The following is an 18,800-nucleotide window of genomic DNA, read 5'->3' as shown; positions in this document are numbered from 1 at the left end:
AAAAGAACACCATGCCCTCCACCGCGCGCACTGAGAATTGAACTCGTGCCCTTGCTGCAATGGGGAGTTGGCAGCTGGACGCGGTAATCTCACTGCGCTATAGCGCATTTTTATTTTTTATTTTTTGCTTGCTTTAATACACGGAGATGAGAACTGCGATTAGCATATACTACAAATGTACAGTAGCATCGCTATGCTCTCATTCTGGCGGTTCACCAATGGACATATTCATGCTTCTGGGTCAATCGCCCAGAAACCTTTACTCTCTCAGGTCTCAGTGAGGAGGAGAGACACGAGGAACCCTGCGAGACTTATTATGAAATAGCCCGTCGGTATCGCTTGAGTCGTCGCGCGCTCCCACCACCGGCCAAGCAACTCGACAAAACGCAAGCGGTCGCGTTTCGGCGACTTCAGACAAACACATACCCACACCCAAAATGCATTAACAAAATCACAGGGGGCAGGGAAAGCGACAAATGTGGGCTCTGTTGAGAAACAGGAACACTCACACACATAATGTGGGAATGCACCTGGCTCCCGTTCTCTCATCCCCCCGTCAGCAGCGAGACTGACTGGACAGCCTGGCTCAGTTCCGGGGACGTCGACCGACAACTTGAACTGGTGGACTGGGCGGAAAAGGCCAAGCAGGCCCAGGGCCTTACTTGAGCCCTAACCCTCAGCCACGTCCCTCTTTACCCTTCCCCCTTTCAATAAAGTTTATCACCACGACCACCTCTCAGGTCCGTTTAGAGCAAGCGCGCTTCATCTCAACTCCCATCACCATCTGTTGGCACGACCCAGGCAGGGGATGAGGGCTTGTGACGGGGCGGCTGACGACAACAGCCGATGAATCCGTGACGATTGAACGCTGGCGGCTAGCATGGGATAAGAACAGGCTGAGCGCTATCGCGGCCCCATTCGTTCCACCAGTGCAAAAGATTGCTGCCACGCTGCAAAATGTGCTGCATAGTCTGGTCTCTAGCCTACAGTCTGTGGATATCTGGAATGTAGGATCGACATTCCGAAGTCACGTAATCGATCTACTAGCTCACTTTAAAAATGTCTTGCGTGAAACTACCTTATGTGCGAAATGCGTATTCTGTGCATGAACTTCCGCCGGACTGGATGCACTTGATGGAATAACGCGCGTGTTTAGCTGAGTTCCGTACGAGTACGCGCTGTAGCACTGTAACTTGCCAGTTTATGCGAGGTCTTAGTGCACAGCTCAGACTCCGAGTCTGTGCGTGTCTTCCGGAGGCCATGGCAGGCAATACTGTGTATAGGAAGCTGATGACATTAAGTGCATCGAAAAAAAATTATTCTTGAGAAGACGGCAGAGTTAACTCTTGCTGTCACGGTGAATGAGGTCATATCACTGAAGGAATCGCTGAAGTCTTCAGACTTCTTTTCTTTCAGTGTAGTGGATAAATAAAGGCTAAACAGATACTCTCGTTTTGTAACTGCGCGTTTGCATTTTTTTTTTCGTTCTTGTTCGTGTCAGTGTACGGACTCGGCCTAAGCAAGCGATATACCTTCACTGGTAACCGTATTTGCCGACGGGAGATTTTCGGTTTCGGAATTTCAAATGGGTGCACACTATGGTAAGGGTACCTAGCTCCTGGTGGACCAAATTTTGCCAGGGGCGATGTCAGAATAAACTTGTAACAATAACAGTCACTGAGCTAACAGCTTGCAAAAACTAATAATAGAAATAAATAAACAAAAAGTAGACGAAGAAGAACAGAAAAAAAGAAGAGGTATCATCCCGTAAGTAAAAAGCGTAATTCTTTGAGACCTACTCTGGCATATACGCTACTGTATTCTGTGTCGGATTTCCGAATTAGCAATTTAATAAACCTTGAATTGTCTTGCAAGAAAGAAACAGAGGAAAGAGATCGAAGATAAAAATAGCACGCGGCATTTGCAATTACTCGCGAATACGAGGGTGCATTCGTCAAACCATCCAATCAGCGCGCGCGTAGAATGAAAATGCACGCTCTCCAGAGAAATCATCGGGAGCTTCCAGTCAGTAAATAAACCCCGACCGCTCGCAACCCGAGCTTGCTAAACTTTCGGGGTCCTTCGGAGGGCAGCGCCGTGTTTGCTTCTGCGGCGTCCGGCAGTGTTGTGCTATCATTTGCGCGTCGAAGGCAGATCGTGGAACGATGGAAGCAGATACATACCACCTAATATGGACATGTATACTGGTTTAAAATCGGAACGCTCGCGTCTCCTACTGCAAGCCGGCCTCCGCTACAGTGTGACAACCAGCTATGACCACTGGATACATGACAACAGATTCCACAAAACACTGCTTCAATTCATACACAACACAGGCCTCACAGCACACATATAATACACATATACGCCCCAAGAATTATGCCTTAAGGGCAAGTCTTTATCGCAATAAAAAAAAAAGAAAGGAAAGTAGTCCATTCAGGTACTGACGCGGCTAACATTGCGATCAGTTATCGTGCACGGGGCGGGCTTGGCTACACGCAACAAACACCGGGAATAAGAGAGGAGGGAACGACAGGGGGGAGGGTGCAAGGGAGGGAGGGAGGGGGTGGGTGTCTGGTCAGTGCACTGAAGGGACTTTCACACGGGGGCTCGTGACATAACAAAAGCGTCCGCGGCGCCCCCTGTTGAAGCCCGGCCGATCTCACGCATCGAAGAGCCGGTGCTGTCGGGTCGAGCGAGCGCTTGATTTGCATGCGAGATTGCTCCCTTTCACGCTGCGCAATCTTCGATTTCCTTTGTGCTCTCAGAGGTGCGCCGAGAGCCGTCGGTGCTGTAGAGACGGGTGTCGGCGAACGAGGACTCATCGAGTTTATTATTCGCCGCGAGCACACGTCAGCGTTTTATTGCCCCTCCTTGTGCCTCGTTGTTTGATAACTCGCGCGTTCGTGTCGGATTGCTAAGATAGAAAGCGGCCACTTTTGTTTTACTAAGAAGCGCAAACGCTGACATCAATGTATAGACGCGATTTTTAGGACCGTTGGAACGGAAGGGGAGTGGAGGGCAATTGCACTGCGAGCCTTGGGAAGCATACATGTACTAATTGCAAGAAGGAAACGTGAAATGCGTGCAACTGTAATATTTCCGTTCTTTTTTTAATTTCGCGCTGGAGTATTGCCAGTACGTCAGTGCGACAAAAGTTTATTTTTTTCGCGGATCGCGTGCTTCGGGAGCTCGTAGACACGAACACAATCACACACAAAAAAAGAAAGCCACAAGGCTTTGTGCTGATTAATGTCTATACGTTATGCGCATCATTTTCCCTACAGTTGCAGTCTCCTCAAGAACGAAGAAAAAAAAAAAAACGGGCGTTTGCCTTATACCATACTGGTCTGCCTGCTGGTCATTTGCACACAATACATTGACCACGTAACCCCGCCGCCTCACTCTCCAACGCCCACACTGTCACTCGAACAACCCGGTATTATGTCGTGCCGGATGACGCCATTCACAGGTCGCACAGAGAAAGCCGCACAAAAAATAATAATAAAAAAACGTTATCGTATGGCGCCGTGGTTTCCGCGTATGTTAATCAGGGGTCGGCAATATGCGACTTGGCGGCCATGCGAATCACAGTCGAAGTGGGCTATCGTTTCGAACTTTTGCACGAATCGTTTTGAACGAGGAGAGCATTTGGGCCGAACCTGGCCGCTTGCCTGTGTCATTATTGTTCGTCGGCTATTTGTTTGAGCGGCGAATTTCCCTTTTGATGCCGTAAGGTGGATGTCCTGTCGGGTTTTATCGGCCAACATTGGCCGGCGCTTAGAAGACAGGCGGTACTGCAGGATGCTCTTCGCGGACGACGCACGGATCTATGGGAGCAAATTACCCGTTAAGAGCTCTAAGGAAGCGAGTATCTTGCCTACGCCAGCTGAGTCAAGCTTGGGAGCCCACAGAACGCGCCACAGCTTTCAACGCTTCTCGCGCCTCCACTGAACCGACCGGTGCTCCTGTGTAGCTTCATTCAATCAGGCCCAAGATCAGAACTGACTGTCCCTGCGGGTGTGTAATTTACATTTTATGACTCCTGCAGCATCCGTGGTCGCAGAACCACACTTCCGTACCGCCAACGTGCGTGAAGTCCTAGGCTGTGACCGCACGATTTTCGGCAGTCGTATACGAAGATCCTTGCGTGCTCGCACGACAAATGTATATAGCCGCTTCCTCGGGAACGCGAAACCGTCGTCAGGAACATTGCAGACGACAATCGCCGCGACCCTCCCGACTTGTTCCGTCCGAGACGACGCCGCCGACCGTAGGTACTCTTTACCGACACGATGTCACGCCATTGTGTGTAACTGCGCGGTTGGAAGATTGCGAGCCCGCTCGCTGTCTTCGTATACGACATCCGTATTTTAGTTACAAAGACTTGCCGACTGTTTCGCACGCCGCTACCTGTATGTCTGTCGTCCTTGTACGACTCAAGAACACAGGGTGGCCCACAAAAAAGAAAGAAAAAAGAAGTTGTCGCACGACAAAGGCCACTTGTCGCTAGTTCGAGCGCCATCTTGCAATCGTTGGCGGCGCCAACGGCCGGCCGTTCAGAGTCCATCCGGGCAAGGTCCCCACCACGCTTTAGAATCAGTCTTCTCGTCTGCTTCGAGGTGATTATACGTATACACGTTCGGGTCTGCGGTTACCCCACGATAATACCGAGGCATCTTTCGGGCACCCTAGGTCCTTCCGTCTGTGGTGGCGTGCTCACCACCCCTAAAAAAAGAAAAAGTGCGCATGTCGTCCACAGAAGACAGCGCCGTCGGTGAGCATTCCCCGAGCCTCCTCTACCTTGCAAAGATTGTAGTAATCGTACTCTTCTTTGCGTTTGAAGAAGCCACCCCGCGATTAGCACCCAGCTAATGAGGGGGGGCCAAGCGATCTAGGACTGATAGCTCGCTTGCCATCGGCTCGGTCAAAATGGAGGCGTCACACAGCGACCACTCTTTTAACCGGTGTGTGTGTGAGTGCACCATCGCGCCTCGACAGGGCTCATCGACATGCACTTCTGGTGGCTCATCAAAAAATTGCTAGTATGGGCGCGGACATGTCATCCTGCATTCTGTTGTGACGAGGACTGCTTCCGTTGGGCGTAAATTTAGCTCTTTGTTGGTTCCTCTTTTCTTTTTTTTGTTGCTGTTGTCCACTCTGAATTGTTTGTCGTTGTTTCGCGCACCCCAGCGCTGCCGTTATCGACGGAATTGGCCACACCGCAAGGAGAGAAGAAAAAAAAAGGAGAATGAAATATAGAAGAGAAGGAAAACAAAAGTTGAAAACGACAGTTGCAAAATACGGTCCTGGATCTTCAGGATTTTCACGACGGCAGCCACATTTTGCCAGGAACTGCGGGAACAGGCGAAACTAACGACGAAGATAGCGTTCACCTGTTCTTTCCGCACAATTTCCGCCGGGATGTTCCACCCGCCATACACTGTCATGTCATCAATCTCGCAGTATCTGCGTGGGCCGCGCCGACAGATGGTGACTGAGGTCGAGAATATGCACGCTTGTTCTAAACGTGCGGGCAACAGTTGAAGAGAAGATACAAGAAAAAGAAAAAAAGACAGTTGTGGTCTGTGACAATTCTGTCCAATTCTGGCACCGCGTAGCTCTCGCGAACCGTAAACGTGTATGAGCGTCCAAAATTGCCTAATTTTTGCACCACTGAGCGTACGACCATATATTGCAGAGGAGAAGCAGTTACAGCGCCTGGCAAGTTACCTGCGAAGAAGAAATTGCGCGATTACCTGTGGGCGTGCCGTTCCACTGATCCATATCATTTTTCACCCAACTTATGATCCGTCGAGCCCAGTGCACTCTAAAAACAGTTGCACACCTTTGGGGTGTATATTTGCCACGCAACGGTAGTCGTCATCTGTCTTGCTTGCGTTTCCTTTGTTTAACGCTGCGAGCCCGGTACTTCAGAGTCACGAACGGCGTGCGCGTTATCAGCATGACAGAGCATTCTCGACAGGAAAGTAAACAGCCGATGGGGGCGAAATGCGAAAACGCCCGTGTACTTAGATTTAGGTGCACGTTAAAGAACCCCAGGTAGTCGAAATTTCCGGAGTCCTCCACTACGGCGTGCCTCATAATCAGAAAGTGGTTTTGGCACGTAAAACCCCATAATTTTTAGGAAAGTAAACAGCGCAGCGATTTCAAGAAAGGAAACGCAAGCAAGACGGATGACGATTAGTGTTTTGTGGCAAACATACACCCGAAAGGGTGCAACTGTTTTTACACTCTTTAACAATATTACACCCTTTTGCCACACAACGATAATCGTCATCTGAAAAGTCCGCATTTCCTTTCTTTAACGACGCGGCGAGCCCGACACTTCCCAGCAACGAACGGCATGCGCGTTATCAGCAGGACATAGCATTGCCGACAGGAAAGTAGCGGGCGCGGCGTTTTCGAGAAGGGAAACGCAAGCAAGGCACATGATTATTGCTTTGTGGCAAATATACACCCCCAAGGGTGCAACTGTTTTTAGGGTGTGGCTGATCCCGGCGATGGACGGCCGGCGCTGCTCCGTCCGAGTCAATGAAGTATACGTTGGGAAGCCAGGCACCTGTAAGTCCGATCCGCAGAAAACATGACATCGAATGCACGAAGACTCCAAAACGTTTTAGTGTAAATGGTTAGGACGCATGGCGCCAGCAGCTTTCGTGCACTCGGCTTTCACCCGCCGATCTGCGGCGACTGCGTCTTCCGTTGTTCATCTGCAACTACGTCTCGCCAGCCACGTTCCAGAAAGGTCCAGAGGTGAGTCCACCTTGGCCTTCCACATGTTTCAACAGCGTCCGGCTGCTGAAGGCTGCTTGCTGGCCGTCTTTAAAAAGAGTATTCGAATAATTTTCCTTCATACCTGAGTAACAGCAAACTTTGCTGTGATTGAGAGCACGTAGCTATTCCTGTTATACGTGGCTGAACGACTCTGACTTGCCAGTTGGCACGTCGAATGGCGTCGGCTTTAGAATGCCTTTTCTGTGCTCACCAGTGGCATTATACGCCGGTTCCGTCAACATTGAGCGTATACCACGCGAGCAATATATCAGGGATCACGCGATTTCCCAACGAGGAAGCCTCGGCGGCTCAACGATCGTAAAAGGCGTCCTAACTGCGTCATCTATTCGTTAGGAATACGAATAGTTACATTTTCATGTCAAGCTGGGAAGCCCATGCCACGAGGCTGTCTGAAAACCAGCCCAGGGTTCCCCCCTCGTACCCACTCACAATTTTACTATACTTGCATGCAGTTAATCCAAAACGTCGCACATGCTGCGGTCGCACTAGAGGCGCCGTGCGCCGGCCAGGGGGCGCTACGGTGTTTTCATTTGTCGGCGCCGATGACACTGGTCGTTAGGGATGCCAAGTAAATGAGACGTCAGATGATAACGATCCCCGCTTCACCGTTTCTCTTGAATTATAACGCACCGAGCTCTGCAGAGCTAGATCTAACGAATGTAGTACACGCTCTTGTTCTATATACAAAAAAAAAAAATTCTAGCCATATATGCGGAGCATGCGCCCTTCCACACTTTCACACTTCGTGTGCATTTGCTTCCTGATAAGCGATTGTAGGTGTTACAGCGAATCTCCATCACGTTCCTCCCATTTTGCTTTCAGCACTCGCCAGGACGTGTAAGCTGGAAAGCTTGAACACAAGGTGCCTACACCGCGCACAGGTGCGAGCTCACACTCTGACCAGGAACGCTCTCAGTGTATCGTCATGGCATTTAACGTACTTATGTTTGGCAACACAAATATTTTAGGCTTAGGATAAACAACGAATGAAAGAGAGATCCTGGATGTATTCCACATAATAATAATAATAATAAAAAGCCACTTGCGTTAGTGACACGTCGCTGTGCCTTACTGATAAAGCGATAACTTTCCTTAGTGCCACTGGTGATTACAGATCTAGAAATTCGCCTCTTGCGATGGTAAATGGCAGCTTGCGAATGACCCACGTTCCATGCCGGTAGGTATATTTCGCCACGCAAGTGTCAATCCTTTTGTCGCAAGTTCCAGCTAGTCCGGTCGTTTCTTCATGTGGCCTCTCGTGCGTTTCCGCAGTGGGATTTTATCCGTTTTATAGTGAGCGAGTCGTGGTCACTGAACTACAACTACAAGGACCTATTTGTGTCCGCGACGACCAAAAGAGCAATCGGCGTCTCTATTCAACTACGCTATTGCTCATCGCAGAAGACACACTACACTACACGAGGCCGCCTTTGACGAAGATAGGTCCTCCTATCGAAACGTTGGCCAGCCTGTCTGAGGCACTTCATCCCTGTTTACAAACTTTATGTTACACTCGAGACAGTATAACGTTCTCATCCATGGGAGCCCACTGGACCCTTTAAAGGTACCAATGAAATTTGGGCGATCGATAAAATCGTGTCATTCGCGAAAGAGACGGCATTCGCAGTCACGTTATTTTAGAGGCCTCACGTTAGTGTCGTGCGTTCTCCGCTATACGGGAAGCCCAGGAGCGTGGCCCACCAAAGTTATATTCGTATACGTTGGGGGTCCACCGAAACTGTAAAAACAGCTGCCTGCCTAACTCGACATACCAGGGGACGGCCGGACAACGGAAGCACGGGACGGCAAGGAGAGAACAGTGAACAAACGAAAGGAAGACTGGAGAGAAAGAGGGAACTCATAGCGCACATTTTCATGCGGGGCCTCGGATGAAGGCAGGCTTCTTTTTCATCCGTTGTCGTTACACTCTGTCGGCGAAAAGGAGCCGCGGAAAGAGAAAGAAGATAAAAGAGAGAAAAAAGAAGGGGGGGGGCAGCAAATGGCGGTGTTCGGTGTCCCTCACGTAACGCGTTTACGAAACGACACAGTCCAAGGCCGGAGACCGCTGCGGGCGGCCGAGGGAAGAAAATGGCCGCACTCCGTGAAAAGGAGAACGGCTCGGGAGAGAGAGAGAGAGCCAGAGAGAGAGAGAGACGGAGAGAGAGAGAGAGTGGCGCTCGGCTGATGCCGGCGGTGCGACGACGGTCATTGTGTCACGGTCGATCACGATGCGAGACGCGCGACGTCGCGCTATGCTATGCGCCGGCCCCGTACGACGTCGACGACGACTTCGTGCGGCGCCATGTTATAGCGCGCGCGCGCGCCCGCATTACGTGCACGCGGCTCTGGCAGCTGCGCGCGTGCGTGTTATGCGACCCCCCTCCCCACCGGTGCGTGCTCGTACGGCGCTACTACCCGCAGGGACGACGGTGACGTCACTGGCACGCCGATTTCCACCCGCTATAGGCCCGCGTGCCCGACTGTTTGCAGAGTTTCCTACGTGTGGGTTAATCTCGGGGTCGAGTGGCTACATCCTCCGACGAGTGTAGCCCACACGGGACATTCGGCACCGTGACGACGACCTTGAGTTATGAAATGCCGTTTGGAACGGGGCGCTGGCATGTGCCACCGCAAACCGGCCTACTAGTTAAGTTCTTGGGCAACTTTAATGTTCGTTATCATTCGCACTTCGAATTTCACTCTTTGCATGTAGACGATTTCGCTCGCGCGATAAAACTGCAGCGAGAGTGTGCTCCCAAGAAACTTCCGCCAAATACCGAAGACAAATACATAAAAGTTTTAGTGTAACTTAGGGCAACATTCACTTGTAACATTTTCTTATGTACAGAGGAAAAGTGTTGAAAATCTGAGTACTCAGATTTTAACGCACTCTTGCTAGTCAATATCGCAGCCAATGCGTTTCTTGCTCGCTAAATTAAGCGTTCTACGTCAATGAGCAAAACCGGAAAGCGTCCAGGGCCTATGTTTGTAAACAGTGAAAGGGTCTTAATAAGCACATGCTTATACACCGTCATACGGCCATGTGCCAATCTTTATTCGACGTCACTCTATATACCTAGCCGCGGCGACTCGGTGGCTATGGCGACGAGTGGCTGAGCACGAGGTCGAGGGTCGGATCCCGGTCGTGGCGGCCGCATTCTGATGGCGGCGGAATGTGTGCTTCAGGTTTCGCTGCCTACTCATAGCGTGTGTGAAGTATTTCAAAAATAGGGCATGTACGACGTCCTGTGCGCGACCTGCAAAAACTTAGGCGTTTCACTGCTACACAAGCCTTTATCGTGAATCGTTCTAAAATAAAAACGATGATGTCATTGGCGCACGTGCGCTGATTTCTGCGCAAACAGACCTGTTCTGACTCATCGCTTCGCTTACAGCGGCTGCCCCGCTTGCTGGCGTGCAAGTGGTTGCGGAGTGACACGCATGTTATTCGAAACGGGGGCGATGTGGAGATGACTTCATTAGGATTTCCAGTGAAATCTGCCTGCGCAAAAGAAAAAATACCTGACATAGCATATAATTTTCGTATCGTTGATAACGCGCTTGTTGCTATGTCCATCCTTATCACTTGTAGCAGCTGTGCTATAATGATTACAGTGCAATTACGTCCGAGAGGCGCAAGGAACGTTCAGTGTTTCACATTTTCGTGTTGTTGTTGTTGTTGTTGTTATTAGTATTATTATTATTATTAGTAGTAGTAGTAGTAGTAGAAGTAGTAGAAGTAGTAGTAGTAGTAGTAGTAGTAATAATAGTAGTAGTAGTATTGAGCATCAAAACTGTGCCAGAACAATCGAACGCCATAATGGCTGTTCCTGGACACTCTAATAAATATTGATCATTTGATCTATCGTTCGATTACTATTTAAGCGATTGATTGAATGGTTACTGAATGGTTACGCTTGACTGAAGGGTCAGCTGGTCTGTTGCCGAATAGCTCAAGCGCAGGAGAACACTACCGTCTTTGCTATAGCCTTGCAAGGTTTCCTGGTTGCTGAGCTTGCTTTGTACGCAATTACGCAGTGATGAAACAAATGATACCTATATTACCTGAATATCCTCATTGGGAGAAATATGCGCCATTAAGAGCACAATTCTTTTAATAAGGCTTTCTGGGCTCAATTTAATATGGTAAAGGCTATGGCGCATTTGCTGGGTCGGTCTTTCGCCGAGTAAACTGCAGCTAACCATTGTACTATATCGGGGATCGGCCCACTACAGTCGACGCGCCTATATATATATATATATATATATATATATATATATATATATATATATATATATATATATATATATATATAAGCGATAGCTTTCTTTGGTTCTTGCCCACATTTTGCGGTTTGTATGTTTCGGGTCGTTCACGTGGCTAAATGAATAACGCCAACGAATAGCGCTGCTCGGAACTATCTCAGATTCCTTGGGAATCAATTTATTGTGTAAACAGAGCTTCTACAGACTTCAACGGAACATATAAACATAAGAGGGGTCAACAAACAGAGCCGCGAGAGAGAGCTGTCGCGCGGTGCTGTCGGAGCCAACGTATTTATACGAAAGGCAACCTGTTGTCGGACAGAGCCTCAGCATTCATTCACTCTAGAAGGTCTTATCGTCAAGAGCTCCTGAAGAGACCTTTTAAACCTGTCCGACATAAACGAAAGCCTTTCCTTTCAATGTCACCAGCACATTTCAAGAAGAGCGACGACGTCATATTAGATGTCCTGTTTTACAATACCGAGTTCGTGAGATGGGCACTCAATTTATTAATCTGTTTTCAGTGCAGAAACAGGGCCACGGTCGGGCGGAGAGCGGATCCGTTCCGCCATAATGCCGCCAGGCAGCGTTGCACATTGTAGGCGTGTAAAACCCCGAAAAAAAATAGCGCCTCCGTCTCACACTCCGGAGACCCTGGTTCGATTCCCCCCAGCCCATCTTGCAAGTTGTTTTTTATTCATGAAGTGCCTGCTGGGATTTATCGCTCACGGCCAACGCCGCCGACACCGACGCCGACGACACCGGCTTTTCTGCGACACGAGCTCCTTAACGCTGTCGCGTTAAAAAAAAGCGGTGTAGTAGCGCTAACTGCACTTTTCGCCTCTGGCAAGCGTGCTGCGTCGAGTGGACATTCAAGATTGCGCTTGCTCGGCCTTCTAAAAGCATAGTGCATCACGTTTGAAACCGTGCGATTTCTCGGCGTCGCCGAGCTGACCCAGATGTCCATTGCCAGCGCAGTGGCGCTGCGAGCGCCAACGCTGAACCCGTCTGCGTGCAAACGCACTCACATACAGCCCTGTTTGCTTGCGGGCAGAGTTTTTTTTGCCAGCACAAGCGTTTCACCATCAGCCTATTTCTATGTCCGCTGCAGGACGAAGTCCTCTCCCTGCAATCTCCAATTACCCTTGTCCTGGGCCAACCGATTACAACTTGCGTCTGCGAATTTCTTATTTTCATCGCCCCATCTAGTCTTCTGCCGTCCTCGACTGCGCTTTCCTTCTCTTGGCACCCATTCTGTAACCCTAATGGACCACCCGTTATCTAACCCTACGTACCCCATGACCTTCCCAGCTCCATTTCTTTCTCTTAATGTAAATTAGAATATCGGCTATCCCCGTTTGCTCTCTTGATCCACACCGCTCTCTTCCTGTCTCTTAACGTTACGCCTAACATTCTTTGTTCCATCGCTCTTTGCGCGGTCCTTAACTTGTTCTCGAGCTTCTTTGTCAGTCTTCAAGCTTGATTGCTTACTAAGATATATAATTCCAGCCGTGTTGTATGCTGTTCTAATTCCCAACAATTCTAGTCTGTTTCTTTGCTCACGTGCGCCTTCGTTCTAGTCGTTATTTAAAGAAAGTGTTATTCTCACGTACCGGTGGAATAATGAATTTGGCCTCCCATATATCCTAGTTCGAACACTGCGTCCACAAGATCATTTCATTTTGTCCAGAGTGCGGACTATAGATATGGGGAACGTGTTCGCGCTTTCTGTGTTCCAGGTGTTCTGAATGACCTCCCAATTAGTGTGCCCTTTTTAGGCAGTTGGTAAGATGTAAGGTCTGTTATCTTCGATTTGTATGCTTGATTTTCTTTTTCCTTTTCTTCCTGCTTAGTCCAGTTAGTTTCGTGATGTAAACCGACAGTGGTGAATGCTCTGACTTCTCCCCCTTGCTGCCGGGCATTGCCCCACAAGCCATCTGTTGGCTTGGGCAGGCCCATATTTGTGCCCTGTAAATCCACGAATGAAGAAGTTGTTTATTTAATATTTACTTATTCCTTCTCTAGTAGGATAATTGCACAAGCCCGTCTTTCCGGCCAAGGGCATTGCTCGACGGGCATCTGCACTTCGACTAACTTGATTTACAATCTACAGAACGCACGAAAGAGGAGGTGCCTGCACACTGACACAAATGGCGCTACTTTACTCTTTTGTATTTTCCGTGGCTTCATGGGCGTGCTCAGAATACGCCATCGACAACAGCTTGCGCTTCGGCAATACATGCCGAGGGCGGGTAGAAATTCAAGCCCGCCTGTAAGATGTAGACGTCGTTTCTTTCTAGTTTATCATACTATTTTGTGCATTCTCTCAGTACTTCTTTGCACGTAAGTCGCGTTCCACCGGTTTCCGTTTACGAGGAGATCAAGCTTTGCGAGCACAGTAAGGTGTACAACGCACACGCAGAAATTGGGTTTGCCAAAGTTTGGAAGTCTTAAAAAGAGATAGCTATCTGTGATTGACACGTATTCAACTTGTATATGTGCCACTTGGCATATTCCACTGAGGCCACTGGGTAATTTGCCCGTGGGGCCGCTTGGTACGCGCCAATACGTGCCTCTGGGTATGTGCGCCAAGCTGCAGCGGGCGTGTGCCGCTCTTCAGTGAACCTCTCTGACGTCAGCTTGGGTCACTGGGCATCACAACAACATCTACGCAGTCGCACCTACTTCACGCTTCGCATCACGTAGATGACAACCGGAGTTAATTGACCGGGCTTAAATTTCTTTTCACTGCTGCTACCTATCTGTACTCGCGGACAACCTTCCGCGGCTATGAAGGGAAAGCTACGGGCACGTGGCTGCTGCACACGTGTTACTGCGCCAAGTAGTCCGGCAGCGTTTGACAGTGCTTTTGGCTGCTCGGAACAGCCGCCGAATCGACGCAGCTTCCTTCCACGTGCGACGGCTTCACGTCTCCCCAGACGCGGAAGGTAAAAGCCGCAAAATCAGTCAACCTTTACACTCGGTGGTGTGGTCTCTCTTATTTAACTGTCGCTAATAAGGCGTTTATGACTTTCTTCCCCAGCCTATAAGCTAGCGTGGATAAAATCGTGGAAATCTTTTCAGAAGCGCTTTCACTTGTGCGCGCTTTGCCTCCGCATATCTTTCCTTTCATAGCCGCGGAAAGTTGTCCGCGAGTACATCTCATAAAGGTATCGTGTCGCTTAGATTTCAACACTGCGCTGAATCTGCTTGGTGTTTTCTCCTCTCCTACAACCCTTCGTTGTCATGTCATTGCATCATCATCATTCCGCAGTCCTCGACATGCCGGCATAATCACTGTACAATCTGGTACTCTTTGTTGAACTATGCAAGAAGGGTAACGAAGGAATTAAGTAGGCGCTTCTTTTAGCACAAATGAATCGCCGCGATCTCTGATTGGCCGTGGCGTCGTTCTGGTGAGCACGAAGTCGCGGACACGATGTCCTGCCTTGGCGGTCGCGCACGTGGAATGTGAAACGCGCTCGTTCAACTAAATTAATGTGCACATTAAGGAAACGCAGACGGTGTACAATCATCCGGTCTAATAAATTAAACTCCAAGCTGCGTGTGTTCACATAAGCCAATTGCCTCCATTCCCGAGGCTCTAATCGGCGATGCAGGACAAACACCAAGTTGAAACGGCTATCGCCCTAAAGACAACGACTATTATCGCAACTTACGGGAATTTTTTTCGCCTGTGCGTAAGTTGCTCTGATTTGTCGCATCCCCGAAGGGTGTCATGCTGTGAGTGTTTCGAGGAACTGGCAATGTGAGTTTGCAATGTTCGTCACGAGTGCTTTTGAAAAAGAAAAAGAAACATGCCGTTGGATGAATGTGGCTGGACACTTCATGACGACTTCGCGCGAACTTTTCTGAAGCAGGCCGACCTCATTCCCCCATGAGCCGAGGTCCGCGGCTGCAGACCTGTTGTTCTGACTCACCGCGTTACTAAACTGATCCTTTTCTCATTGTCTTTATTCATTTTTTTTTTGCTTGCTGACACAAGGCACTGTGAAGCGCAGCTCACTTCAATCAAACCATAAGCACAATGAGCGCATATCGCTCTCCGTGATTTCCAGGCAAGTTGGCTTACGAGAGAAGTTGACGTCGCACCGTGTTTCGGCGATTGTGGCTGTGCGCTGACTTGTCTGACTCACCACAACGCTTGCCGGCTGTCACGCTGAGCGGCTGAGGAAACTGACAGTTGAAATGCTCCTCAGAGAAAACCAGGTCAGCATACACGTAACTGTTTTTGTAATTCCGGCGAGTTCAGCCAACGAACACAAAACAAACTGTAAAAGAAAGAGAGAGAGAGAGAAAAAAAACTCACTTTACAGTTCACTCCTTATAGTGACGTGTCATTTAACACTGTAATACAAGAAATTATGTAAAAGTGGACAACCCTGTCCATCTTTCGCTCTCGTCGTTGTGCATGCTGCTCACTTCTTACTCGTTGCATAAGTGGTGACTACCATATTGAATGATGTGGGAGCAATTACGTGAAACCTACTCCACATTACACGAGGTTGGCAAGTGGCATGACTGCAACGTGATTTCAAGCTAATGGTGTTAAGAATGACGACAAAAACAGCCGTAATTCCTCCTTGTTTGGGTGTCCGTGTTTGTGACACTTTGCTGCTCTGACTCATCGAAATATTGAAGTTCGAAGGCCTTCTCAACTGTAGTCATTAAGGGGTTTTAGAAATAGAGTACCCTCGCGTATACCCAAAGCCCCACGAATTGCTTGACGTTCTTTTGTACACGCGGCGGCTAGCGTCCCCTAGCTTTGGGTGTGCAAAAGGTAAAGCTCCCTATTTTGGCGACAATAAGGAATAAACTAAAGCCGAGTAGATGGCATAAAAATGCAAGGCGTCACGTTAAACTCATGCGGGAATTTTAATGTAGGTGTCGCCACCTGTTTTTCGCTTCTGCGTCTTTTCTGGCCCCCTCACCAGAGAGACAGAGAGAGAAAACATTTATTCGGACCATCGAGGTGGTTGCTCTTGAGGTCGAGTGGGTGGTGTCCTCATTCCAGGACTCCACTGGCCATGGCTGCTCGACGTACTTGCTGGACGAGAGCTGGACGAGGCGAAGTGTGCTCTCATTTAAGTTCGTTTAAATGGATTCCACGTGATCGGGTCGAGTCGGAGGCCGAGCCCACGCATGCACTCCGACTCGACCACGTTTACGTGTATCTCGTCAAGCGAGTTGAGCGAGTCAACCTGCCCCTGTAGGACGCGGGTCGACTCACCTCGACAATCGCTCGACCTGACTCACTAGCGATTACTTGAGCCCGACGACCGAATTTTGGCCCGACAAGCCGACTCAACCCGACTTTGTCAGTTTCGCACGAACGTGGCTACTATAAGAGTGGCCATTTTACACTTGCGGAAGGTAATTTAGTAATACAGCTTAACATAATAATCTTTTTTATTGCCTTTTAAACCTAACACTCGCACGCACGCCAAGCATTATTGCCAAGTTTCGTTATCTTTCAAATCTACAGGTCCGCGGGAGAGACAAGTTCTTTAGCGGCGCTTAAATGAATGCGACAACTGGCGATACGCGTCGCATTTCTAGCATGTCGCATTCATGTAAACAGTAGTAATTCGCTGGGAAGTCGAATCGCACTGGTGGGAAAAAAGATGTAGAGACGGGGTAAGTCGTAGTCGTAGTCGACTACCGCGAAACGACATGAAAATCCAGGATGCAGCGTCAGCATACTGGCGCATTTTCGATGGGGGTGAAATGCCGAACACGCTCGTGCAAGTTATATTCAGCTGCACGTTAAAGAAGAGCTCCACGTGTACCCGAAATTAATGGGGCGTCCTTCACATACGACGTGCCTCATTATCATGTCGTGGTTTTGGCACGTACAATTCCGGAATTGAATTATATATATATGTTTTAAAACCAACATAAGTCTAACCCATCCGCATGATGTTGCGTTTCTATCTTTATGTTTGGACATGGCAGCGTAGTTTTTGCAACAAGCATCAGATGGTTAATTCGTCCACGTACATGGAGAGGCTGATTTCAATATGTAATCCTCGTGTTAAAAAAAAATGAATTTTTCATGTTCGTGATATCATTAGCAGTTAGTGATAACGACCCGCTTGAATATCATTTATAACGCGGCCGTCCCCGGGGCCTGGGACGTTACGTACTTGCACGTTCTGGTGCACCAGAACATGCATTTGTCAAAAAATAAAATCTTGCTGCACGCAAGGAAACGTTCCGCTCAACGTAGCGCGGTGCAGTGCAATGCATGGAGACACTCGCTTAATCACTGACGCAGCGTTTCCGGGTCTGGCGATAATTGTGTGCTGCTTGGTTCCTGCAACAGCAGTACGCGCAGTTTTATCACAGGCGTTTCATCTGTCAGTGACAAATTAGAAACGCGAGAGCTTGGAGTTCGACTCTTGCCTGGTTTTTGAGGCTGAACTTATAGAGCTTCCACCGGTGTAACGGCGCCCAAAGAAAGGGGAATGAGTACGTTGAAATTGATGACGTCCCACTGATGTGATCGTTGGTGTTACAAAGCTGTGGTTAAGGTTCGAAATAAATTTCTTAAAGAAAGAAAGAAACGGAAACTGTGCCTTCATTTTCCTTTCTTCATGTGGTAATCAAGCTCTCGCCACGATATTTACTAAAATAACTAGTATATAAAGGTTACCTAATCAGTCGATACTGATATTGTGTTTCTGCACAGTGTCGCTTAAATACTTCGTATCGTACGTGAGGGAGTAAACCTATAAGGCAGGCGAGAGGGAGAAAGGTGGACTTTTATTACGATAGAAAAGCTCATAAAGGTGGGACTGCGTCAAAATTCCGACCAGCTACTGTAAGAGCATCCTGTAAGTGTCCACCTAGTGCATTGCCCATTTCGGCCGCCGCTGCTGATTGTTTGAAGCTCTGAACCAACGAGAAGGAGACTGGCTGGGATGGGATCCCTCCTATATACTCCAGCACTCCAGCCTCCAGCCCACCGAATCCGCACTTCAGCATCAGACGAAATGGACTTGTCCACCAGGTGGATACTTGCAGAATAGCGCCCCTCTATACAGTGGACTTACTAAACGGCTTTTGTATATCTGAAATAAGCAAACGACACGCTTGGAGTTAAACATGCATTCAATTCAGGAGAGGTACAGCCAACAGCAAAATTTTATGGAACACGAGATCCGAGAAAAAGCTGAATATCTGCGCAGCCTCACAACGCAGCCTAGTATTCGCATTTACAGCCTCTACTGGTATATGTAAACAACATTGTGATGTTTCCTTTTACTGACTGCTGTTACAGGCTGCTCAGACATTGAACGTTTTCTGAGATACCGCGGTTCGTGAGCTTTTCTGGTTGACTGAGCATGAGGAAAAAGAAATAATGGCCTAGACAGAGCGCCAGCTCCCAACAGCATTTAATTCCTAGGAACGGCTGATTGTACATTTATATTTTAGTAATAAAGAATCAGAATTTCTTTAGAATGCGATGCAAGTCATGCATGTCAGGTGACCTCGCAGAAGCGTACAAATAACTGTTTCCAGGAAAGAAGTGCTGTTGGAAGTTTGCGTTCTGTCTAGACTATTCTTTCTTTATCCCCGTGTAGCTGCAATACAATCATCTGTTTAGGCATGAGTAATTGGCAGCGGCTTGTCTTCGTCTTCGTTTCTTCTTGTGTCCTTGTTTTGTTGCGCCATCCAGATACCTTTGCAAA

The 18,800-nt window shown here is 48.6% G+C and overlaps 1 long non-coding RNA gene across 1 annotated transcript in view; it reads left to right on the top strand.

Moving 5' to 3' along the window:
• The first annotated feature begins 6,518 nt into the window (after positions 1-6,518).
• Positions 6,519-18,800, top strand: part of LOC135914430 (uncharacterized) — a 391,576-nt gene continuing 379,294 nt past the window's right edge. The window contains exon 1 of the long non-coding RNA XR_011506934.1: positions 6,519-6,777. This is a non-coding gene — a long non-coding RNA (uncharacterized lncRNA). The remainder of the gene's footprint in view (positions 6,778-18,800) is intronic.

Source organism: Dermacentor albipictus, chromosome 6 (genome assembly GCF_038994185.2).
Source record: "Dermacentor albipictus isolate Rhodes 1998 colony chromosome 6, USDA_Dalb.pri_finalv2, whole genome shotgun sequence".
In the NCBI taxonomy this organism is placed as follows: Eukaryota; Metazoa; Arthropoda; class Arachnida; order Ixodida; family Ixodidae; genus Dermacentor; species Dermacentor albipictus.
Note: the sequence above shows the minus strand (reverse complement) of the source record. Positions and strands in the feature narration are given on the sequence as shown.